Source organism: Bubalus kerabau, chromosome 11, assembly GCF_029407905.1.
Source record: "Bubalus kerabau isolate K-KA32 ecotype Philippines breed swamp buffalo chromosome 11, PCC_UOA_SB_1v2, whole genome shotgun sequence".
Classification (NCBI taxonomy): domain Eukaryota; kingdom Metazoa; phylum Chordata; class Mammalia; order Artiodactyla; family Bovidae; genus Bubalus; species Bubalus kerabau.
Genome location: NC_073634.1, coordinates 45,707,820 through 45,734,183, shown reverse-complemented (window position 1 = coordinate 45,734,183; position 26,364 = coordinate 45,707,820). Strand labels below are relative to the sequence as shown.

Sequence of the window (26,364 nt, the reverse complement as noted above, 5' to 3'; positions counted from 1 at the left end):
GAGTTTTGGTTTAAATTTCAGTTCCTTCATCTGCTCTGTGACCTTGGTAAATTGTTCCACCTCCCTGAGCCTTGGCTTTTCCAGCTGCAAAATAGGACTTACCAGATTCCTGTTACTTAGTTGAAGCTACCATGTAATACAAAGCTCTGTAGAGCAGATAGTCATGAAAAGCGGTTGACCTGTATGCTAATGTTAGGAGGGCTCTGGCTTCCAGATCCAGGGTTATCCTTAGACGGTCTGTGACAGAAATGGGCATCTTCCACTCCACACAGCTAGAAGTCACCCAACATGTCTTTTCCTTTTTAAAAGGGTGAATTATCATTCTGGAGGGGAATTTTACTCAACTTGTTTTAGGAGAACCAGTAAATGAAACTAATTACAAGGAAAAAACCAGAAAGTTTATGAGAAATACATATAAAACTTTTAACTCATTTCCCTAAGTTCTCATATATAATGTAGTTGCAAGAAATAAACACTAAGGGGACAAAAAGTCCTGTGAGGAGAGGAAATGCTTATAAGAGACATGAGGACCTCCATCATGACACTAGACATTATTTAGCTGGAAGCCTTTTTGAGATGTATTTTTGCATATGCATTGATATTGCCATTGATGGGTTTATAGAATTGTTGAATCATGGCCACCACACAGAGGTGTATCTTAGAGCTTGATTATAAAATCAATCTTGGAAGGACTTTTGTCTCTAGCCCTGCATCTGCTGCCCCCAGTCCTGATATGCAGTGTGTTTGGTGGACTTTGAGCCTCTTGGGAGGAAGCTGACATGGCCATTCAGCTTGGCAATCTTCATAACTCTACCGCTCAGTCTCCTTCAGTTCTGGGAGCTGAGGTTAGGGAACCAGGAGCTGCCTGTGGCAGCTGATGAAAGTGAAATGAAGCTTCTTGAGGTTCTGGGCAGCAGTCACAGTGGAGACAGGTGCAAAGAGCAGAGGCTAGCTCTCAACACCAGCTGCTCCACAGGGTTGGAGGTCAGGGGGGCCGGCTTTACATTTGGGTTTTTCAGCTGTTGGCTTTGACTCATTAGTGGGCTGTAAAATCAATCTAATGGGTTGAGGAAAAGGTGTAAGTGAAAGTGTTAGTCCCTCAGTTGTGTCCAACTCTTTGTGACCCCATGGACTATAGGGCTACAGTCCTGGAATTCTCCAGGCAAGAATACTGGGGTGGGTAGCCATTCCCTTCTCCAGGGGATCTTCTCAACCCAGGGATCAAACCTGGTTCTCCTGCATTGTGAGCAGATTCTTAACTGTCTGAGCCACCAGGGAAGCCCTAATGGGCTGAGGCCATCATTGTAAATAGAAAAAGATGAGAATAGCAAATAGAGATTTCCTATTAGGTGAGTATAAGTATTATTTCCTGAAATTTTCTTTCAGTTGTGTGTATGTATGTATATATATATATATATATATGTATATGCATGGATATTTTGCATTGAGTTGTGACTGAAACTGTTTCTCTTTTAGGATGTGGCAGGATGTGCTCCATAGTCACTACCATGTTTGATGACCAAAATATAATTATAAAATTCATAAACCACAGAGTGATTGTACAAAGACAGATGCATATGCACACATGTACACACACACACACACACACACACACACACACACACACACACAAGTTAACGGCTTTTCCCCAAAGCCTTACATTGGCAATATGAACAAAATCCAGTTAAAACCAATTCATCCTCAGTTTTATAAATCCAAGGCTGTCTGCTGCTGCTAAGGCGGTTCAGTCGTGTCCAACTCTGTGCGACCCCATAGATGGCAGCCCACCAGGCTCTGCCGTCCCTGGGATTCTCCAGGCAAGAACACTGGAGTGGGTTGCCAGTTCCTTCTCCAGTGCATGAAAGTGAAAAGTAAAAGTGAAGTCACTCAGTCATGTCTGACTCTTCGCGACCCCACAGACTGCAGCCTACCAGGCTCCTCCGTCCATGGGATTTTCCAGGCAGTTAGAATAGGGATGTTCTGTCCTAGGGCAGAAAGCTGGAGTCAATATTAGGATCTCTTATTAGGATGTAAAAGACCATGCCTTGGCAAACTACCATCTAAAGGAGGGCCATTCTTGAGGCCCCTTCTGATTATCCTGGAGCCAGAATAGAGAAGGAATAGAGAGAAAGAGAAAGATTTTAGGGAAATCCAAAGATATCAAACATTGCTGCTCTTAAACACATGAACCCTAAGCAAGCTGTGGAAATAGATAATGAGGGACAAAGAGCAAGAGATCTTCTTGCATCTGTGGCATTCTTTGCATAGATTCCTTAATGAGACACTCAAGCCAAATCTGTTTGCCTAAATGCTACTGTGTTGGACCTTGTAAATGTGGCTGGCTGAAGCCGCTGATGTCATAATTAATCTGATAAGGTATCTACACTGAAAGAGGAGAAGAGATGCTTAGCCTGGTCCAATGGAGTATGTCAATGAATAACGGGATGAAGCTAAGAGAAGGTAAAATTGGGCTGAATATCAAGGAAAAAAATTACCTAACAGAAAGGTCTATTAGACAGTGGAGTGGTCTCTCCAGGGGAACAGTGGCAGGCCAGTGGTGCTGGAATCATTTACAAGTTGGCTGTCGAAAGCCCCTGAGAATTTGCTGTGGGGAACAGGACTGAGTTGACAGGAGTGGACAAGATGACCTCGAAGGTCTTTTCCATCTTTAGTGTCTACGATTTTGCGATCATCTGCTCTTCACTGAAGCACTCCAGCTATAGCTACTCTCTGGGGCCTGAAACACATGAAATAATTGTTAGTAAGATAGCCAGGGATGAAACATTTTTGAGGAACCATTTGTTCTTGGCCATCTCTTTCCATTCAAAACTGGGCCAGAGAGAAATGATAAAGGAAACAAGGAGGAAATCAGTGTTTATTGTTCTCAAGGCCGACATTATTATTTTAGTCGGTATTTATTCATTCAAAATATTTGATCAAATGCAAAACTATTCTTAAAGTTTGTATTTGAATATAAAAGCAATTTCTTTGGGACTAGACCATACTAAATTTCTTATTTCTCAACAGGTTGTTTTAGCATTATATAGAAAGAGCCCATTTTAGGGGTTGTTTAACAGATGAAACAAGTTCTTGGATAAGGAGCATTTTTCCATCTGCAACATGGTTAGAACTTTTGTACATTTGCATTTCTGTGTTTCAGAATTATTCAGGCAATAAATTACTCAGGATGTCAACCTTATGCTGAAATAGAAATGACCTACTTCGTGAGGATCTCATGTATTTTAAATTTAACCTTGTGCCTTTTCTTCAGCTGGGAACAGGAGGGCTTTGTAAGTAAGATTGCAAGAAAATCAAAAATAGCTACAATAAATTGAACTCTTACTATGTGCTAGATGTTATTCTAAAGGTTGGATGAGCATTAACTCATTTGTTTTCTTATAGCAACCCAGGAGCTAGGTGCTCTTATTACACTTGGGGAACTGATGCACAGAGAGGTTAAAAATCTTACCTAAGATGACAAACCCAGTAAGAGGCAGATCTGAGTTCAAAACCTGTACTCCTGACCATTATTATTTTACCACCTCCCCAAGTATAGTTTCCTATTTTTTTTAAGACTAATAATGAGGGCAGGGATTTTGTTCTTTCTTTATTCTTTGATGAACCTCCAGAGCCTAGAACAGTCCCTGGCACATAGTAGGCACTCAGCACATTTTGGCTGGAAGAATGAATGGAAGTTGATATTGGCAGTTCTGAATTTTTCAATTCTAATCCATCTATTCCAAATTTGCTGGTTAAGTGAAAAAGGCAACTTTTTATCTCTCTTCTATTTATCTCAATAGTCTTCTTAGATTCAAAAACTTTTCTTCTAGATGCTTCCCTTGACTTCTTGGAAAAGATTAGCTGTCCTTGAAACAGGGTTCAAAAGTATCCTATATTTCCTTGCCATGGCAACTTTCACACTTTATTGTGATTATTTAGTTGGCCATCTTCCTGGCTTCATGGTAAACTTTTAAGGGCAGGGTCTGTGTTTTGCTCACCACTGTAACTATAGACCCAGCACAGAACTGGGCACAGAGTCTGTTTGTCGATAGTTGTTGAGAGAATGAAAGAAGATATTCTTTCTAATTTATTTTTCTTCTTGTTATATACACAGAGCTTTCATAATCTGTATTAGCTATCTATTGCAGTATAACAAATTACCAAAAACTCGGTGACTTAAAACAATAAAAAGTACTTATTAATTCTTACAGTTTCTGTGAGTCTGGGTGGTTCTGACTCAAAGTCTTTCATGAGGTTGAAGTCAGAAGTCACTTAGGGCTGTAGTTGTCTGAAGGCTTGATTGAGGCTTGAGGATCCAATTCTAGGATGGTTCCCTTACTGGTTTCTTGTTGGCAGGCCTCAGCTGCCTTTCACAGGGGTTCTCCATGGGACTGCTTGAGTGTTTCCAGGATGAGGCAGCTGGCTTTCCCCAGAAAGAGTGGTGTAAGGGAAGATGGTGAATGCTGCAGTGTCTGTTGTGACCTAGCCTTGGAAGTCATATGCACTTCATTCTGATAGTCATATGGAATGGTCCTAATTCAGTCTGGGAGGAGACTCTACACAGCATGGGTACCAGGATCAGGGGGAGCCATTATGGGTATCGGTTGCCACACCTACCATTTGACATCTCTTCCTATCCAGCCTGTGAGATATTATTCCTTTTTTACTAATAAGGCTAACAGTAAGTTGCCTAAGATTATATTCAGTGCTTAAATCCAAGTTTAGTTCCTCTAAGTGTTCTTTCCAATATATCATAGCTGAATGATTAAATATATTACATATAGAAATACTTTTTAGAAAACTCAAGGTATAAAAATCTAAATATCAAATTAGAAGTGCTATTTGCCTTATGTAATAAAAGGATTCCCACTGTACCACAGGATTATTTAAATGGCATATTCAAGAATGACTCAATTTATCAAAGATGAGTTTCATTGTGACTTTTGGGGACACACTTGCTAGGTAACGAGAAGTATAATTTTAAAACATGTGTTGGAAGCACTCAGTTATATTAGCTTGTGAATTTCTTGAAGGCAGGGATGTCTTCAGTGCCAACTCTGGAACCCAGCCTGGAGGAAACTTTCAAAAAAATTTTATTAAATAAAAGGGTGGTTATGGCAAAATATCTGTAGTTACAATTTCTTAAGAATCTTGTTGTATGTGAAAAGTTGGCATATCATTTAAAAAATTCATTTATTCTTATAGCTGAGTCTGATCTCTACTGAACTTTATGTTACTAGACTACCTAAAACTTATTTAGATTTTAGTACCAGCCTGATGTAACATGTGACATTTTTTATCCCTACTGAGTTATGAGGTTGAAAAACTGATATATGTCTAATGAAAACAAAGAAAAGTCTCATCTAAAGAATGGATAAAAGACCTGTTTTCAGAACATGTAAGTAAATGCAGTGGTAGTATTTATTATAAGACTCAATTAACCAACCAGACTATTGATAAATCTGAATAAAATCTTTTCCATTGGGGGGAAAAAAAAACACTGAAGAATTTTTTAAAAAGTTAAAAAATATATATCACACTCCAATTGGGTTAAACACTTGAAGAGATTCTTGGCAGATTTTTCTTTTTTGATAGCCAGAGGGTCTAATGTTTTCTGATTTGGACACTATTGCTGTTTGTAAAGAGTTTCTAAGGGAAAGTGAACAGCTGCTTCTTGAGAATGATTCTTTATCAAGTCTTACCTGAAAAGTTAGTAGTTATCAGGTTTATGGTAGATAGTATGGTTGTTAGCATAAGCTCACATAGGTGATCACATTATGGTAAGACATAGATAAAAGATGGAAACAGTGGCAGATTTTATTTTCTTGGGCTGCAAAAATCACTGCAGACTGTGACTGCAGCCATGATATGAAAAGAAGCTTGCTCCTTGGAAGAAAAGCTATGACAAACCTAGATAAGGTATTAAAAAGCAGAGACATGAATTTGCCAACAAAGGTCAGTATAGTCAAAGCTATAGTTTTTCTAGTTGTCATGTATGGATATGAGAGTTGGACCATAAAGAAGGCTGATTGCTGAAGAATTGATGCTTTTGAACTGTGGTGCTGGAGAGGTCTCTTGAAAGTGCCTTGGACTGCAAGCATATCAAACCAGTCAATCCTAAAGGAAATCAACACTGAATATTCAGTGGAAGGAATGATGCTGAAGCTGAAGCTCCAATGCTTTGGCCACCTGATGTGAAGAACTAACTCATTGGAAGAGACCCTTGATGCTGGGAAAGATTGAAGGCAGGAGGAAAAGGGGGCAACAGAGGATGAGATGGTTGGATGATATCATGGACTCAATGGACATGAATTTGATCAAACAGCAAACCCCAGGAGATAGTGAAGGACAGGGAAGCCTGGTGTGCTACAGTCTATGGGGTCACAAAGAGTCAGATACAACTTGTCAACTGAATAGCAACAGTAGCATAGATAAAAGATAAAGAGTTAAAGAAAGATTGTTGAATAACTACTGATAAGGATAAGAAGGTTAGTCTTAGAATCCTAATCATAATGATAGCCTGATATGAATATTTTGCGACTTTATCAGTTTAGTTCAGTTCAGTCATTCTGTCATGTCAGACTCTTTTTGACCCCAAGGACTGCAGCACACTATGCTTCCCTGGCCATCACCAACTCCCAGAGCTTGTTCAAACTCATGTCCATTGTGTCGGTGATGCCATCCAACCATCTCATCCTCTGTCGTCCCCTTCTCCTCCCGTCTTCAATCTTTCCCAGCATCAGGGTCTTTTCCAATAGCCAGTTCTTCACATCAGGTGGCCAAAGTATTGGAGCTTCAGCTTCAGCATCAGTGCTTCCAGTGAATATTCAGGACTGATTTCCTTTACGATTGACTGGTTTGATCTCCTTGCTATCTATCCAAGGGACTCTCAAGAGTCTTCTCCAACACCATACTTCAAAAGCATCAATTCTTTGGCACTCAGCTTTCTTTATAGTGCAACTCTCACATCCATTCATGACTACTGGAAAAGTCATAGTTTTGAGTAGAAGGACCTTGGCAACTTTATACAGTTTATTTTTGTGATGATGGTAATATAAGATGATTTCTCTTAATCTTAGTTCAGGTAATGTAGATGCATATTTCCAAGTGTTGAGCTTTCTGCATGGATTTTGAATTAGTCATTCTTCTGTTTAAATAGCTGTTTAACTGAAAGAAGCATCTATCACAGGAATGGAAGTACATGCAATGTCATATCCTACCCCTTCCTCACCCAGAGCAGACTTTTATCATGGCACGTTTTGTCCCCAAGTCAGTGTTTGGGGTTGGCAAAAGAACTGGAGATTTGCAAAATTAGGAGAGATCAAAATTATCACCCACAAGAGAGAACTGTATAGCAATATATAGGAATTTGCCTTGATAAGTCAATAACTTACTTGTTGGCTAAGGACAGTAAATTAAAGTCACCTAGGGAAATTATAAGGGAAACATTTGCTCTTTTGTGTAAGTTGTCATGGATTGTCACTTAATGTTTTGAATATAAGAAGAATATATAAGAATTAAAATTTTATTTTTAGTTCAAAAAAATTTAAAACTAAGAACACTCAATAGATTGACTCCTGTTTTAAAGCAAAATCTACCCATAAAGGGTATAGAAGATTAAAACTAGAAAGGACCACTGAGACCACATATTCCCACCTACTCTCCATTTTATCCACTTTATCATTGTAAAAAGTAAGATTCTCTCAAATTGGGGAGCTGCCTCATATAGTTCACAAAGCTCATAAACGATAGCAGTGGGGCTAGTGAAGTTGTTGCAGTCTTAGTTGGCCATTTCACCCACTGAGTTCAGCCTTTGTAGTGAAGGCATAAAGGAGGTGGATTTCACAGTCTTCAACTCTAAGGTATAATGTTTTTCTCTAACCCCTCATGAACCCCCAATATTACATATTTATTTATTGTCCGTCTCCACCTACTAGAATATAAACTTCTCGAGGACTAGGTCTGTTTCTGCTTTGTTCTCTACTATTTCCCTATTACCTCCTCCTCATTTATTGAGGATATAGTACATGTCCAAAAAACAGATGCCATTGAATAAATGAACTGAGATGGGGCTCATTTGCTTTGAGAATCTTTGCTAATCTCCTGCTCCAGATAGCTACCACCAGCTGGCTGAAGTTAGCTTTTGAGTAACTTGTGCTGGGCAGGCTCCAAGGTCATTCCCATGATCCTCTTCTGCTGTTCACATCCTTATATAATCAGTTCTGTCTCCTTGAGAGGAGGCATGATCTGTGACTTGCTTCTACCCATAGAATTCAGCAAAGGTAAAAGGATATGTATGATTACATGTATGTGATTTCATTAAATAAGATTGTGACACCAGTCTTGCCAAAAGACATTCTTTCTTGCTGGTTTTAAAGAAGAAGCAAACTGCCATATTTTGAGCTGCTTATGAAGAGGATCACTTGACAGGGAACTGAGGGTGGCTTGTAGATGACATCCAGCAAGAAACTGAGACCTCAGGCCAATAGTCTGCAAGGCACTGAATGTGACCAGGAACCACTTTACTTCTCCAGCTGAGCCACAGATGAGACCCCAGCCCTGATAATACCTTCACTGCAGCCTTGTAGAAGACCAAGTGAAGCCAGGCCCAGACTTCTGATTCACAGAAACTGTGAGACAGTAAATGTGTGCAGTTTTAAGCTGCTGTTTGTTGTAATTTATCTAGCAATAAATAACACCCCTCATTTAGATGCATTTCTTTCATTTGGATATTCACAGAATAGAACTCTGAACTAGGTTTGGAGTATTCTAAATTCAACACTGTAATCTAGGAGAAAATGAAGCTCTCTTAAACGTGAAAAGGCTTAGTCTCTGGTTTGGTTTCTGTTGAATCCACAGGGCTGTAGCATTCAGCTCTTTATAATCTACTGGCATTTAATCATGACTTCTTATTCACAGAAGTCAGAGTTCTCTTCCCTTTACTCCTTTCTACTCGCTTGATTGCCAACATTCAAACTAATTCACAAGACAAACTGGGCATGGAGTCAGGGTGGAAGCATATCTGGGTCTCTCCGTTTATGTCCAAAAATTGTTCTCCACATTTTGACTGTATTTCAAATTAGCCCAGAGGTAAGTAACCAAAGATGCCATTGTCTGAGAAGGTGTTTTCACTTAAAATGGTTTGTCTGTGTAGACTGTGTGTGTTAGTAAAGGTTGATGAAGCCCCTTTAAAAAAATGAAGTCAAGGACTTCCCTGGTGCTCCAGTGGTTAAGAATCTGCCTTCCAGTGCATTGGACTCAGGTTTGATCCCTGGTCAGGGAACTAAGATCCTACATGTTGCCCGTGTGCTGCAGTGAAGACCCACTGCAGTCAAAATAAATAATAATAATAATAAATCTCTCTTTAAAAAAGGAGTCAATTTTTTATGAGTCTAAATGGCCTTAACTATTTTTATTACTGAATTTTGTGGGGTTGGTGGTTTCTGTGTGTGGTGAAATTGTGCTTTTGCATAATAGCCTATGTATAATTTTATACTGTCCTTGTCCTGCCTCTTTACTTCATGAGTAATTGATGATATCAGTATCTTTTCCTTTACAGAATTGTTGCTGTTTAGCAAAATTCGCTTTATATCCAATCTCATTTTTTCCAACTGATTCCATAGAAAGTTACTTGGATATCCATAAAAAAGTCATCAAATAATGAGTTGAGGCTGTTTTATGAAGATAATGTTAACCTTATGGCCACGTCTCTGAGCTCCTAGAGTTATGTTTGATGTGCTTTTGCAGTTACTTTAGAACTACAAGACACTATCCTCTTCTTTGTCTCTACTTACCAAGGAAAACATTTTATTTAAAGAATTGTCCTTTTTTATGTATGTAAAGCCTTCAGAACTGAGACCTTAATGTTCCTCCTTAGCGGACTTCCAATGCCTCTGAGAGCTAGCCTGCAATACCTGATTTTACCATTAGGTGCTGCTATTTAAAATTTCCTCCCCACTCCCCTACACACCAAACTAATTTGAGGATACAGAAGCACCCCATACTTAATTTTTTTTTGATACATTTTTGTTTGAAGAAATATTTTTTCTTAAATAAATCTCAGAAGCCACAACCCTAACCTGAATTTTCAAGTCTGACATTTATAAGTTATTGTAAAATAAATTACTGAGCTATTCTAGGAATGCTATCAGATTTCACTTTTACAGAATGCTAATTTTTTTTAAGTGCAAAGAGATCTTTCTTACAAGAAAATATGTTAAATATATTAAAAATGTATAACTTGGGAACTATCTTTGAAATACATTTTTTTTTTTTTATTGTTCAGATGTTTAGTTTCTTTTCTGAGTAAACTAGAAATTACCTAGATATTTTGATTTCATTGTCAACTGCATACATTTTTCAAGTGTAATTGAATTTCTTGAAAGAATTACAAATATACTTTTCTGTTTTTTAAAAAGTAGCATAAAGAATTCCAAAGAAAAAAGAACTTTTACTGCAAGAGTGGCATTTCTAATCTTTGTACTTCCATAATAGACTAGGGATTAAGAGTTGTGGCAGCAGCAGCTATTTTTTTGGAGGGGGGAACGTGCATAATGGATCTGAGGCAATAATTCAATGCTTAAATTGTCTCATGTTCCATGAAACCTTGAAGTAGGATGTCAGAGTGGCTCAGATACAATGTTTTGTGACAATAAGCAGCCAGCAGCCCTCGGCAGAAGTTGTGGACTTACAGGTTAACTCTGGGTGTTCCACTGAGGTTACCAGCCCATCTGTCAGTTCCTGGAGACCTACCTGGGCAGGGGAAGATAAGAGTTAATCTGGGATCTGGAAGACAGGTGTAATAAAAATAATAAAAATCACAGAACTCAGTATATTTCAACATAGAGAGTCATATTCAGGGAGGAAGTTATCTTTATGGGAAGGTTTCCCCTTTTATTCTTTACATTTTTTTTTCTTTAAAAAATATTTGCTGATTTTGGAAAATTGTTTCCTGTGAATGAAACTCGTCACTTTAGGGTTGATATGTTGTGGCTTATGAAAATTTGAAATACCTGTTATGGATCAGCTGTCACTTAGCAAGGGCTGTATTTGTCAGGTGATGATTGAAGTTGTAAATCAGTATTCTTGGATCTGGAATTTCCTATAGTGAAGCAAATAGCTGCAAACCTCAGCTTTAAGAATAAAATAAAATGAAACAAGCAGTAATAATAATAAAAAAAAAACCTTGACAGGCAAATTTGGTGTTTCACGTTGTGCATTTCTTTTCAGTCTCTCAAACTTTCTGAACACTATAATTTGTTTGTACTGCTGCATCACTATCATCAAAGATACAGGACTTTATTAGCTCTTCTCTCCTAGGAATGACTTTTTTTAAGAGAAAGGAATGCATAAAAGTTCAGCCACTTGAATCTGTGTAATTACTCTTCTAGCAAAAAGTTTTGTATTTCTTTAGTATGAAAAAGGAAAGAAGGAAGGAAGACTATAAAGAAAGGAAGAAATAGTGAAAGGGAAGGAAGAAGAGAGGAAAAGAAGAAAGAGAGAGAAAGAAACCATGGGACACATTTTCTTTTGGAAAAGTACAGCACCAAGGTGACAATATTGTGCCATGAGATTGGGATGATTTCTCAAGCCCTCCCTTCCAAGTTCAGCCACATTCCCTTCGAAGTTGAACAGCTCTTAGAAATAAATAGTTCACATGTTCAGAGCACAATGTTAGTAAACAATTCCTTTACTGTCTGTGGGGAAAATTTTGTCCTTGCTGTGGATCAGGACTGAATGGTCATCTTAATTTTAGTTCAAGTGCTTTTAAACATTTGAAAGGAATTAAGATGAGATCAAATGAGAAGTGATAGTGAAGTGGCTTTAATAGCCTGTGGGGCTGGAATCATGGGTTATTAACGGTCTAAGCTGATCATTTAGTCACAAGTCTGAAGTCTGTGTCTAGCTTTGCTCTTCCGCGGCTGAGATCCCTTCATAAGACAGCTGTCCAGAACATGGAGGAGAGCTAAAGGGGTGAAGGACGAACTTTCAGTTGGGGGCGGAGAACCTTGCATTGGCTGCTCCTCTGTGTTAATAATCAATCTGTCTCTACATCCGAAGATACGCTCATCAGCTTTTCCAAACCAAAATGGGATGGCCCTGCCATTTAGCTGGAGGACATGAAGCTGAGTTGGACTTCTTACCTGGACCAGCTTCCAGTTCTTAGTACTTTGATGTTTTCTCTTTCTATTGTGTTTACCACCATCTTGCCATCTCAGCAGTCGTTCTTTTGTTATCCGTCCTACTTGATCTCTCTTCTCCTGAGTCATGGAAGGGAGGGAACTAAGGGTAGGGGTAGATAAGTGTGAATGGGTCCATGGGACTTCCATGATACCATATTTAGAAGTGTCTGGAAGCCAAGAGGGTGACCCTGGCCTTGAAGTGAAAGAACCTGAGCCCACTGTATAGAACCAGCAGCCTGGGTGCCTACCTTGGGCTAGCTCACCAGCTTTCATTGTGGATTGTGGGACAGAAGGGCAGTGAATTAGTGGAAAAATTGGGAGCTGGATGGGGGAAGATGATTCTGCTTTGAAGCATGTCAGTCCTGCTCTGCATAGGAAGCCTGGGTTTGGGATTCTTGTAATTGTTTGATATTCCTGATAGAGCTTGTAGCCTGTTGGCAATCTATCCAGATGCAGAAAAAGATTCTCTTTAAGTTAGGGGGAAAAAAAAAACCCCTCTTGATCTTAAAAAACAAAAAACCAAAATACACCTCTGCTTTGCTCCTTCTTGGGACACACAAAGGGGATGACGAGCGATAGAATGGAGGAGAGTGATGATGGCCACTGTCCTCAGGGCTGTTTTGAGAAGCTGGGGAAGAGGTACAGGCCTAGGCTGCCGGACCCTGTGTTCCGTTGAGGTAAAGACCCGAAGACACCAAACAACGGAGACTGAAGACAGCACCTCCTGTTAGCTCCTCACACACACGTCCCTCCTCCCCAGGCCTTTCTCTCAGGTGGCCTCACGTTTCATCCAGTCCCCGCAGAAATTCATCTGGTTTGTAGGCCTTTCCTGTGGGGCTGCTGGGTAATGTTCTCGGGACAGGGCTTTGGCCGTGAGAACCATTTGGCGAAAGATCACCCACTCCCAGGATCTGGTCTGGCCACAGCCCCCACCCCCCCCACCCCCACCCCCCATTGGTTGTAACTCTTCATTCTTGAGACCGCAGGGCAAGGAAACAGGGCACAGTGGAGCCAGCTGAGTGCCTCCCCCAGCTTAGGTTTACATGATTTGAGAAAGGAAAGCTGAGTGATAACAAGGGCTAACTCCTCTAGAAACTTCCTGTTACCCTAGAGCAGCCGTTCTCAAATTTTAGCACCTGTCCAGATCTCCTAGAGAATTTGTTTACACTTAGATTTCTGGGCCCCACTCTTAGAGTTTCTGATTCATTAGGGCTGGGGTGGGCCTAACAATTTGTGTCTAACAAGCTCCCAGGTGCTGCTGATTCCAGAGGCCCAGGGACCGTGCTTGAAGACCCCCTGAAGCTCAGGGTGAGCCCTGGCTCGCTGCCCGACTCCATCTGTGACCTCTGTAGATAGCTCTGATCCTACTGTGTTGTAGCATCTTTCTGCATGTCTGCCTGCTTCTTCAAACTCTGTGGTCCTCGAGGGAGTTTTTCCGTTTCTAGGGCAGAGCTTGGCAGGTCGAGAGCATTCAGAACGATTTTGTTGAAGGGTGATTTTTGAGATGTTGTATCACATACTTTGATGTGCTTTAGAATCATAGACTGTTATGGGAATTTAGAGCTGACCTATCCAACCAAGTTGTTCTACAAACAGAGAAACTGGAGTTCAGAAAAACCCAGGTCATAAGATCGCACAAGATTGCCCAGGATCACATAATTTGCCAGTTGTATACTTCAATTAAGTGCCCTAATTATTTCCAAGGTTTATCGAACAGTTGTTCACTATGTGCTGGAAATCAGGCTCCACTCTCTGTTGGATTCTCCAGGCAAGAATATTGGAGTAGGTTGCCATGCCCTCCTTCAGGGGATTTTCTCAACCCAAAGATGGAACTCGAGTCTCTTATGTCTACCTGCATTGGCAGGCAGGTTCTTTAACCACTAGCGCCACCTGAATCTCCCTGTATCATCATTTAATTCTCAGAGCAATTCTGTGCTTAGTCGCTTAGTCTTGTCCGGCTCTTTGCGACCCCATGGACTGTAGCTCACCAGGCTCCTCTGTCCATAGGGATTCTCTAGGCAAGAATACTGGAGTGGGTTGCCATGCCCTCCTCCACAGGATCTTCCCAATCCAGGATTGAACCCAGGTCACCTGCATTGCAGGTGGATTCTTTACCATCTGAGCCACCAGGGAAGCCTGAGTAATCCTGAGTCGGTACAATTACTGTACTCATTTTGCAAGTGTGAAAACCAAGGCTCTGAGAGGTAAATTGCCTCAGTCACACGATAAGTGAGGAACCAGGCAGTGTGACCAGAGAGGATGATCAAAATACTGTTCTGCCTGACTATAGTTGGTGCTCGATGAATGTTGAGGTTCTGATGAATTCAGTTTTGCTATCTGTGACCCGGGGAGTTACTTCTTGCACACAGTTTTGGAGGCCAAAATGAGAAATACATATGTAAACCCTTTGACACTGTGAAGCGCTGTAGGACTGGATGATGCTTTCAGGAGACTCTCTGTGCTTCTGCAGGCACTTTCCCCTCTGGCTGAAGAGCCCTGCAGTGTTGGCTCCACAGCTGGTCAAGTCTTGCTTTTATAGAGTCTTGATTGCCCTTCTTAATACACCTGTGTACGTGTGTTTTTCTTCTTTATAAAAATCTCATTTGCAGTGCATTGCCTCACGTTGTGAGGTGTTGGCTTGAACACCTGTATGTAGTCTGTACTGCATTGTCGTGCAGCAACCCCACTGTATCCATGTCTGTACTCCCAGGAGCATTACATGGAGGGGCCTCGGTACCAGCTGGATTGGAGGTGCCCAGGTAGCATTATCCACCTGGATAGGTGGGCTGGGCAGGCATTCCCATCCTGGAATGGACAGTACAATGGCTGAGCTGGGCTGAGCCCTAGGGTGGCCCATGCTCCCACAGCAAGTTTCTGGTGGAGCTTCACCCAGAGCTTAGGCTTCTGGGATCCTGTTCATGATCACTGCCTCCCCAGGAGCTGGTCAGTGAAATGGAAAATTAGGACCATCCTTTCTTGGCCTCCAGGTCCTCCTCATCTTTGTCTACCAATCATGTGTTATTCTTTCTCAGATGTCCAGGTCCTTCCAAAATGATCAGGAAACTTCCCGAGACTGCCCAGCTTCTGATGGCCAAGATTTGGGAAAATTGTCTTTGATGGTGTGGAGACTGCCCAGAGGAGGGGAGGAGGAGTGTAGAGTCACAGGTTTTGTTTGCCTCTCAACCAAATCCAGGCTTTGAATGGGGCATAGTAAAATCTTGCTGTTACTCCCTCCTCCCTAAACACACACACACACACACACACACACACACGAGTGTCTGTGTGTGTACATACACATGCACTCCAGATATCTCTAAATATACATATTTATATCTATATGTATCTATATATATCTATATATGTATGTTTGTGGCTGCTTTGGGACCACTGAATTTTTCTCCCTTCCCAGCAGAGCTCCCTTTGGGAACATGGCCCTAGTGGTAATTTGGGAGTGTTTGAATCAGTCTGTCATCCCACACCAGAGGCTTTTTTCTTTCTCTTGGTTGTTACTGCCAGTTCTCTTTGGTTTTCTTTGTACTGTATTCTCAGCTAGGGATAAAATATAGTTTATCCTTGCTGGCTGGGAGGGACTGACTCACTAGAGGTTGAACCCCTCAGGAATAGTTTACTGATGCAGGGATTAAGATGAGCTGTGTCCACCCTGCCATACCCTGCATATTTCAAAGATGGGACGGAGCCAGCCCCTCATGCATGTGCCAGCCTCCTGGAGAGCTTTATGATGACGACTCCCTCTCCTGTTCACTTCAGGGCATGTGGGTGCCAGGAGCAGAGACAAGTTTGAATGTAAGCAAAGTTGCTACTTCAGCTCTGGCTGCCCCAGGGCCTGAATGTAGATAAAGTACAGCTCCTGAGACCTGGGTGAGGGCCTGTGAAGAGGGTACACGGAGCCTCCAGGCCTTGGCCCACCCTGTAGAGGATTTCCTTTCTCGTCTCCTCTTCTTGGCCCGTTCACATCCCACCTTCTCTGGGTCCAGTCTACACCCTGGTTCTGCTGAGAAGCCCCTGTGTTGGCAGAGGAGCAGTGGTCACGTTGCCCAGTGGATCTCACAGCCGTGCACTTGCTGGTGTGTGGGGCATGTGTCACAGACATGCCCATGTCAGGCAGTGAAGAGTTGATGTTAGACTGGTGTGGGCAGGCCTAGGACCAGGGCCCTGAATGATGAGACACTCCCCCACTGCCTCGAGAAGGAGCGTTTTAATTTCAGGATCCTCATCTCTCAGATGGATGCAATTAGTCTGCTTTTCCTTGGGGAAGGAGCAAGAAGGGGCTGAGGAGGAGCAGTGATGTCATTTTAGGGCACTTTGGAAATCACAGGACTGAGTCCTAAGGGGTCTCCTCAATAACATAGGTGAAAAGTTCTACGCTTTTTTAGGTGTGTGAACTCCAAATCCCCTAACTTCTCTCTCATTCTAAAGAGCAAGCTGGGATGGAAGTGACAGTGACCTTCTCATGGGGGAAATCTCGAATCTCTTCTCAATTATTAGAACAAAATAAATTATTTTCAAGCCATAAGTTGTTATGGGAACAATTTGCCTGTGACTTAGGTCATATCTGTTAGAGACACATGGTTGCTTCCCAACACAGTTGAGAACTGTGTTTCTAACACAGTCTACCTTTGATAATAGACAGTCCTATACAGTTCACAGTCTTCCCAGGTGGCTCAGTGGTAAAGAATCTGCCTGCCAATGCAGGAGACGTGGGTTCAATCCCTGGGTCGGGAAGATCCCCTAGAGAAGCAAATGGCAACCCACTCCAGTGTTCTTGCCTGGGGAATCCCATAGACAAAAGAGCCTGGCGGGCTACAGTCCATGAGGTCACAGAGAGTTGGACATGACTTAGCGACTAAACAACAACAATAATATATGGTTCATTGTTTGGGGTTTGAGTGTTATCTCCCTAAAAGTATTGTAGGACCATGGTGTTAGGACTGGAAGGCATATTAAAGTCATCTGGTTCAATTTCTTTATTCAGTGTATGACGAAAGGGTTGTTCTGAGAGGTAGATAACTCACTCAAGGTCACACAGTGAGTTATGGGCTGGCAGTGGAATCTGACCTCTCAGCCCTTAGTCTAGTGCTCGTTCCCCTTTCTGATGCCACCTGTGTCTTTGTGGCACGCTGGCTGTGTATCCTATTCATAAAAGGACCAGAATGCATATACCAAACCTCACCTGGATGCCATGTACATAAAAGCAAGAATGAATTAAAAATAGTCACGAAGTCTCCTTGGGAGTTTTACCACATTGCCCATTCTTTCCTTAATATGGCTGAGATTTCCACTCAGCCTTTTTTATATTTGAGAATACTTAGAAGCAACTCAACTGTCCAAAAATGAGATTGGTAAATGATGGTACATGCCCATAAGGCATTGTCTTGCAGTTATTTAAAATGATGCTGTAGAATAATAGCTATCAACACAGAGAAGTACAGTAGAATGTTATGTGTAAAGCAGCAGAATTCTTAAGTATATAGAAGTATAACCTTAGTTCAGAAAAAAATAAATCCAGTATACACAAAAAAAGGGCTATCAAAATGTTAACAGCTGTTATAATATCTGGATATTGGATTATGGAGTGATCTTTATTCTTTTCTGTATTTCCATTTTTTCAATGAAGATTTATTACTTTTATATCAGGGAGAAACAAAAGGTGTTATTTTTTTAAGAAGAAGTCGGCACTAGAAAGATTTATACACAGTCCTCCAAAAAGTCAGTTGGGAATGCATGCTCTCCTACAATACAAATTCAGATCTCAATGTGGCTCCTGACAGCAGTTCTGATAAAAGGATAGGAAAGGTGAATTTGGAATTTGAGTTTTCTTTCCTTTATTGGTTCTGGGCCAGATCATTTGATCTCCTTGTTTTCAGTCTTCTGGTGTCTCTTATGGGTGTAATCCTTCTACCTTCTCTGGGGAAGGAGAGGGCAATATATGTGGGAAGGAGCCATACGCACTCAGAAGTACCTTGGAAGTCTTAAATCCTTGGCCATAAAGAGGTCAAAGTGAATGGGTGGTAATGACCGAAGGGACCTGCGGAAACTCGGCTCAGGCTTCCGGAATGTGAAATAAAGATAGGACTGGACCCTGCCGCTCAGGATTCTCCTGCTGTGTTGGAAGTGAGGCATGGAAATCCCCTCAGCTGGTGTTTGGCAAATTTGCATGGAGTACTCCTTAGCTGAACCGGCTTGGCATTCAAAAACTGATCAGGGGAGTTTGGGGGAAGCTGAGGCTTCTGTCACCGCAGTCTAACACTGCGGTTCTTCCCAGAGATGACACTTGCTGTCAGGGCCCATGTTGGCCTCCCACAGAGACAGGATTGGGATGCCCCTCTGCCTGGGAACTGGGGATGAATGAGACAGCCTGAGGCTCCCGGATGACGGGTTCATGTGGACCACAACTCAGTCAATGGATTCTCCTCCCTGCTTTGCAGGGGCTTCCTGAGTCACTTGAGAAAGGTGCAAATATTTTTGTTTTGCAACTAGAAAAACTACCAAATTGAGGGCAGAAGAAGGAGGGACCTCCTTCTCCCAAACCTGCTGATATGAAAACACAGGCCTTTCTTTTCTTTAGGGTGGCTCGACGTGGCTCCAACTTGACTCTGAGCACTGGTCCCTGAGACTTTGACCTGATCTGGAAAGGTTTGAAAGGCTAATCCACTCATTCCCATTCTAGACAGTCACAGTTTACGGCTGCTGGTGGATACAGTCCACACTGTGGAAAAGAGCAATGTGATTACAATTGGTTTTACGGGCTCCCCGGAGCCCGCAGGGAGGCTCCCTTTGTCATAATGTGGGGCTGACCACCAGGATGACCTGGGCAGCCAGCCTCTGGGATGGCCCTCTGATCTTTAGCTGATTGACCTCCTCTGCCGCCGAGACATCAGCAGAAGTCTCGAAGGCAAGCAGGGCACATCCTTCTGGACTGCATGTGACCTCCTGTTTTAATCACTGTTGCTCTTGATCCTGCTGCTCCAGGAAATCTGAAATGAGTCTTGCTGATGGAGCAAATGACAAGTCTTGAAAGCTTGTGCTGGGTGACATCTTGCCAACTTTCAAGGCTTAGCTCAGATGCAGTTTTTACAGTGAAGCCCTCTCTCACCCTCCGTTTTCCATTCCTTCCTGTCTCCAGCCTATGTTTCAGACCTTGAGTTAGCTCTCATTCCTTTCTGCTGTGCATTTCAGTTCATTGCTTGCCTGTCTGTCTGCACCTCTGAGCTATAAACTCCACAGCACTCTTCACTGTGCTGGCCTTGTGTAGGTGCCCATTATATGCCTTTGGTTTGAAATAAAAGGATGGGCCTCATGGTACTGGTGTACTCCAACCTTGCCAATTGCTTTGACCATTCCTGGTCCCACACTAAGTTTATTTTCTTCCCTTAATACCTACCTTGGTATGGGCGGCTGAGGCAGTCCATTGATTAAACAATAAATAATAAGTCAGCAAAGATGAGCCTTTTTCCAATGGCTCAGTGGGTAAAGAACCTGCCTACAATGCGGGAGGTGCAGGAGACACTGGTTCAATCCCTGAGCTGGGAAGATCCCCTGGAGGAGGAAATGGCAACCCATTCCGGTATTCTTACCTGAAAAATACCATGAACAAGGAGCCTGTAGGGGTACAGTCCAAAGGTTAGCAAAGAGTCAGATATGACTGAGCGGCTGAGCACACATAGCACAGCCTTAGGGAAAGTCCTGTTCCTGGGTTGTAAGTGAGACTGGAATGTGCCAGCACAATCAGCCAAGGGCTTCTATCTCCTTCTTTTTGGGCTTCCCTGGTGTCTCAGATGGTAAAGAATCTACCTGAAATGCAAGAGACCTGGGTTTGATCCCTTGGTCAGGAAGAACCCCCGGAGAAGGGAATGACTACCCACTTTAACATTTTTGCCCAGAGAATTGCATGGACAGAGGAGTCTGGTGGGTTACAGTTCACAGGGTTACAAAGAGTTAGACATGACTGAGTGGCTAACACTTTCACTTTTCACTTTCAGTAAGAGGAATGCCCTGGCCCTCAACTTTGAAAGACTTGTAATGGAGCCACTAAGAAAACATTACCCACCTGGACAAATAAGAACCATGCTGGATGGTGCTGGAAGTTGTGGACAAGGTCACAGGTACTATCAGAGAGGCCATTCTGGAGGGGAACAATTTCCGTTTGCACCTTAATGATGGGAAGGATTCTGATGAACCAGTCTATCATTTTCTAAGCAAGAAGAGGAAAGAACTTAGAATTTGTGTCAAAGATTTGAGTTTATTTTCTGACACGGACCTTTTCTAGGCCAAAGACAAGCCACATAACCACTCTAGCCCCCTATTTTTAAAAATGAGAATCCTGAAAAAAGACTGCTTGGCTTTCCTTCTGGGATGCTGGTGGCATAAAGGAGTGAAACCTTTTAGAAATAGTAAAAGCATATATAAATATCACTTCTTAATATTTCCCTTATCAGTAGGGAGGATTTGTGATTTGCTTGCATGTTTTTAGAAGCAGTTTATTCCATTTGTTAAGGCAATTCATTGTGTGAGTCCCTGTAGAACATTTTACATCTTTCTGACCCACTCTGATTATTGCTAAACTCCAGCTGCATTCATTGAGGTTTTTTCCAATGCCTTCTCGTGCTTTTAAAACTGTCTTTTAATCCAGTTGTTGTTTAGTCACTAAGTTGTATCTGACTCTTTGTAACCCCATGGACTGCAGCACACCAGGCTTCCCTGTCCTTCACTATCTCCCAGAGTTTGCTCAGATTCATGTCCATTGAGTCCATGATGCCATCCAATTGTCTCATCCTCCATCAGCCGCTTCTCCTCTTGCCTTCAAACTTCCCCAGCATCAGGATTTTTTCCAATGAGTTGGCTTGTATCAAGTGGCCAAAGTATTGGAGCTCTAGCTTCAGCATCAGTCCTACTGAATATTCAGCATTGATTTTCTTTAGGATTGACTGGTTTGATTCTTTGCAGTCCAAGGGACTCTCAAGAGTCTTCTCCAATACCACAGTTCAAAAGCATCAGTTCTTTGGTGTTCAGCCTTTATGGTCTAACTCTCATATCTGTATGACTACTGGAAAAACAAAAGCTTTGACTATATGGTCCTTTGTCAGCAAAGTGATATCTCTGCTGTTCAATATGCTGTCTAGGTTTGTCATAACTTTTCTTCCAAGGAGCAAGTATCTTTTAATTTCATGGCTGTAGTCACCATCTTCAGTGATTTGGGGGCCCAAGAAAATAAAATCTGTCACTGCTTCTACTTTTCCCCTTATATTTGCCTTAAAATGATGGGACTGGATGTCATGATCTTGGTTTTATGAGTGTTGAGTTTTAAGCCAGCTTCTTCACTCTCCTCTTTTACCCTCATCAAGAGACTCTTTAGTTCCTCTTTACTTTCTGCCTTTAGAATGGTATCATCTGCATATCTGAGGTTGTTGATATTTCTCCTGGCAAACTTGATTCCAGCTTATGATTCATGCAGCTCAGCCTTTTTCATGGTGTACTCTACATAGAAGTTAAATAAGCAAGGCGACAGTATACAGCCTTGTTGTATTCCTTTCCCACTTTTGAACCAGTCCATTGTTCGATGTCCAGTTCTAACTGTTGCTTCTTGTCCCACATACAGGTTTCTCAGGAGATAGGTGAGATGGTCTGGTATTCCCATCTCTTTAAAAATTTTCCACAATTTTTTGTGATCCACACAGTCAAAGGCTTTATTTAACATAGTCAGTGAAGCAGAAGTAGATGTTTTTCTGGAATTCTCTTGCTTTCTTTATGAGTCAATGAATGTTGACAATTTGATCTCTAGTTCCTCTGCCTTTTCTAAATCCAGCTTGAACATCTGAAATTTCTTGATTCACATACTGCTGAAGCTTTAAGGATTGTTTATGCTTGAGAATAACCTTACTAGCATGCAACAGGAGCACAATTGTATGATAGTTTGAACATTCTTTGACATTGCCCTTCTTTAGAATTGGAATGAAAACTGATCTTTTCCAGTCTGGTGGCCACTGCTGAGCTTTCCAAATTTGCTGACATATTGAGTGCAGCTCTTTAACAGCATCATCTTTTAGGATTTGAAATAGCTCAACTAGAATTCTATCACCTCCACTAGTTTTATTTGTAGTAATGCTTCCTAGGGCTTCCCTTGTAGCTCAGTTGGTAAAGAATCTGCCTGCAGTGCAGAAGACCTGGGTTTGATCCCTGGGTTGGGAAGATCCCCTGGAGAAGGAAATGGCAACCCACTCCAGTATCCTTGTCTGGAAAATCTCATGGACAGAGGAGCCTGGTGGGCTGCAGTCCATGGGGTTGCAAAGAGTTGGGCATGACTGAGAGACTAACACTTACTTACACTTAATGCTTCCTAAGGCCCACTTGACTTCACACTTCTATCTGGCTCTAGGTGAGTGACCACACCATTGTGGTTATCTGGGTCATTAAGACCATTTTTGTATAGTTCTTCTGGGTATTCTTGCTGCCTCTTCATAATCTCTGTTGTTTCTATTAGATCCTTACTGTTTCTGTCCTTTATCATGCCCATCCTTGCATGAAATGTTGAATGAAAATGAAAAACATTGCATGAAATGTTCCCTTGATATCTCCAGTTTTCTTGAAAAGATCTCTAGTCTTTCCCATTCTATTGTTTACTTCTACTTTGCATTGTTCATTGGAGAAGGCCTTATCTTTCCTTACTCTTCTCTGGAACTCTTCATTCAGTTGGGTATGTCTTTTCCTTTCTCCCTTACTTTTTGCTTCCCTTCTTTCCTCAGCTATTTGTAAAGACTTCTTGGACAACCATTTTGCCTTCTTGCATTTCTTTTTCTTTGGGATGATTTTGGTCACTGCCTTCTGGACAATGTTATGAACCTCTCTGTCCATAAGTTCTTCAGATACTCCGTCTACCAAATCTAATCCCTTGAATCTATTCATCATCCCCACTGTAAGGGATTTGATTTAGGTCATAGCTGAATGGCCTAGTGGTTTCCTTAACTTTCTTCAATTTAAGCCCAAATTTTGCATTAAGGAGCCCAGGGTCTGAATCACAGTCATCTCCAGGTCTTGTTTTTGCTGATGCTATAGAGCCTCTCTATCTTTGGCTGCAAAGAATATAGTCAATCTGATTTCAGTTTTGACCATCTGGTGATGTACATGTGTAGAGTTGTCTTTGTGTTGTTGGAAGAGGGTGTTTGCTATGACCAGTGTGTTCTCTTGGTAATCTCAGTTAGCCTTTGCCCTGCTTCATTTTGTATTTCAAGGCCAAATTTGGCTGTTACTCCAGGTATCTCTTGGCTTCCTCCTTTTGCATTCCAATTCCCTAAGAAAAGGACGTCTTCTTTTGGTGTTAGTTCTAGAAGGTCTTATATGTCTTCATAGAATTGGTCAACTTCAGCTTCTGTGGCCTCACTGGCTGGGACCTAGGCTTGGATTACTGTAATTCTGAGTGATTTCTCTTGGAAAGGAATTGAGATTAAGCTGTTGTTTTTGAGGTTGCACCCAAGTACTGCATTTTGGACTCTTTTATTGACTATGAGGACTATTCCATTTTGTCTAAGGGATTCTTGCCCACAGTAGTAGATAAAAAGGCCATCTGAGTTAAATTCACCCATTCCCATCCATTTTAGTTCACTGATTACTAAGATGTCAATGTTCACTCTTACCATCTCCTGCTTGACCACATCTGATTTACCTTGATTCATGGACCTAACATTCCAGTTTCATATGTGGTATCGTTCTTTATAGCACTGGACTTTATTTTCACCACTAAACATATTAACAACTGAGCATTATTTCCTCTTTGGCCCAGATGCTTCATTCTTTCTGGAGTTCTTAGTAATTGCCTTCCCCTCTTCCTTATTAGTGTATTGGACACCTTCTGACTGGGGTGGGGGGCACTCATCTTCTGATGTCATATCATTTTGCCCTTTAATACTGTTCTTCGGGTTCTTGTGGCAAGAATACTGGAATTGTTTGCCATTTCCTTCTCCAGTGGACCATGCTTTGTCAGAAATTTTCACTATGACCTGTCTGTCTTAGGTGGCCCTGCATGGGATGGCTCATAGCTTCACTGAGTTATGCAAGCCCTTTTGCTCCAGCAAGGCTATGATCCATGAAAGGGTTTTAATCTAGAGTTATCAATATATTTTACATCATTGCACAATACCACACACTTAGGTGTCAGTTTATACATATGCACACAAGTACATATCAAACAAAATTTTCATAAAACCAAATACCCATTTTTCCTGGTGGCTCAGTGGTAAAGAATCTGCCTGCCAATGCAGGAGACATGGCTTTGGTCCCTGGTCTGGGAAAATCCCATGTGCTGTGGAGCAACTAAGCCCATGAGCCACGACTATTGAGTTTGTCTGTGCTGTGGAACCTGAAAGCGGCAACTACTGAGCCCCAGTGCTACAACTACTGAAGCCTGCATGCCTTTAAGAGCCTGTACTGTACAAGAGAAACCTCTGCAAAGAGAAGCCCATGCTACAACTAGGAAAGTCTGAGCAGCAACAAAGACCCAGGGCAGCCCCCCACCTGCTCAAAAAAGAAAAGAAAAGAAAAGAAAAAAAACCCCAGAGCCCTTGCTGTCTACAATACATTGATCTTTTGTTTCCATTTATTTTCTTTCCACAGAGTGCCCTGTTGGAAGCAGTATTTTGGAAAGGATAATCAGGTAGCAGTAATTATGTTCAATATTTCTCCTGGTCAGAGAGATGTGGCTTTTGTTTTTTGGGTAGAGTATGCAAGTTTGGGTCCCGAGCTGAATTGTTCAGGGGTTTAGGAAGACAGAGAGCTGCCACCTGAATTATTCCTTTCCACTTTTCTTCTGGTGCATAGTCTTTCTCCTAAGTAATGATGTTTTCTTGTTTGCTTGCTTACTTTAAAGGAGCACTGAATACTTAGTCACCTAAGTTCATACCAAATTATTTACCTTCTCAGGGTGCCCAGACATTTGATCTGACTTTGAAAGCATCAATAAACATCAATTTTCCCCCTTTGTCTGAAGTCTGAACATTCTGTTTTCCAGGTGGTTTAGCAATAAGGCTTGATTTCCCTGAGAAGGCTTCAGCTTGTCCCAGGAAGAACCAGGGGATAGAATTGAAGGGAGAAGGTATATGTTGCTGAGGGAGAAAGCAGATGGGTGAGAAGAGACCGGAACTTGAGGGAAGGGGTGCACTTACCACTGGTTTCACCTTGTGCAGTGATGGAATCAGCTAATTTGGAGTCTGAGTCTCTTAACTCTGTAGCCTTGATTTATATCTCATCTTTCTCAAATGGTACTGTTCTCTAGAGCTGATGGTGGGAAGTTGAGCTAAAAGGCAAGACGGAAGGACACATAATTGGTAGCTCATAAATAAGGAGCAAGAAGGGGCTGATATTTGCTTTGAGTTTATTTACTGCCTTCTTTGGTGGAACGTGACATAACAAACCCAAGCATCAGAGGCTGGGATAATGAGGGGAAGGACTGAGGGTTGGAACTGAGAGTCCTGCTCCTTGCATTCCTGTGTGGAGTGTGCTACACCGACAGAGAGAGGGGATTTTCTGATTGTCTCTGCCATGCTGACCTTCTGCGTGTTTACTTTTCAGTCAGTTTGGGGAAGGCCCCTTTGAACTCTGCGGTATGAACAAGTTCACTCCGCCTCCACTTTCCTTTTTTTTTTCTTATCCCCTCTTGCCCGAAATGGTTTGCTGAGTGACAAATAAACACGAGTTGTTTTTACAGGTGTAAAACCAACAGATCAAATGCCGGCCTGTGCCTGGGCTTGTGAATGGGGACTGTGTTATGTTTGGAGAATACCACCGCATCATTTACACTTGCAAACCCTTTGTAATCTTAATCTCTTTGTTGCTTTTATGTTATACTGGCCCCCCAAGGTTAAAGAAAGAGATTTAGACCTTAAACACAAATCCAGCCTTCAAGCTCTGGAATTATCTTTGCCTTTAAATGCAGCTGATCAATGCCCATTTCTTTTGAAAATAAAACCCTTTTGAACCTTGAAAGCCTTCCACTGTTGAGCTATGCCTAAGTGCCACATGGGGGAATGGGCAGAAAAGAGCCCATTTTTCCCTTGGTGCTTGCATTAGGGGTCCCAGAGTTCAGTCCAACGCAATCAATTTAATTGGCGCTAGGTCTGGTGACAAATTATGCTGGTTTACACTCCAGTGTAGCAGAGATTCCTCAAATGCCGAG

The 26,364-nt window shown here is 41.9% G+C and overlaps 1 long non-coding RNA gene across 3 annotated transcripts; it reads right to left on the bottom strand.

Moving 5' to 3' along the window:
• Positions 1–1,563: 1,563 nt before the first annotated feature.
• On the bottom strand, positions 1,564–12,938 carry LOC129623116 (uncharacterized). Of its 3 annotated transcripts, none has more exons than XR_008700363.1 (4): positions 12,144–12,938; positions 10,692–10,752; positions 2,496–2,737; positions 1,564–1,985 (listed from the first exon to the last, which is right to left on the bottom strand). It is a non-coding gene; the product is annotated as an uncharacterized LOC129623116 (long non-coding RNA). The 3 variants fall into 3 exon arrangements; XR_008700364.1 differs by having other exon boundaries at positions 1,564–2,737; positions 12,144–12,282; positions 12,713–12,938; XR_008700362.1 differs by having other exon boundaries at positions 1,564–2,737.
• Positions 12,939–26,364: the final 13,426 nt, after the last annotated feature.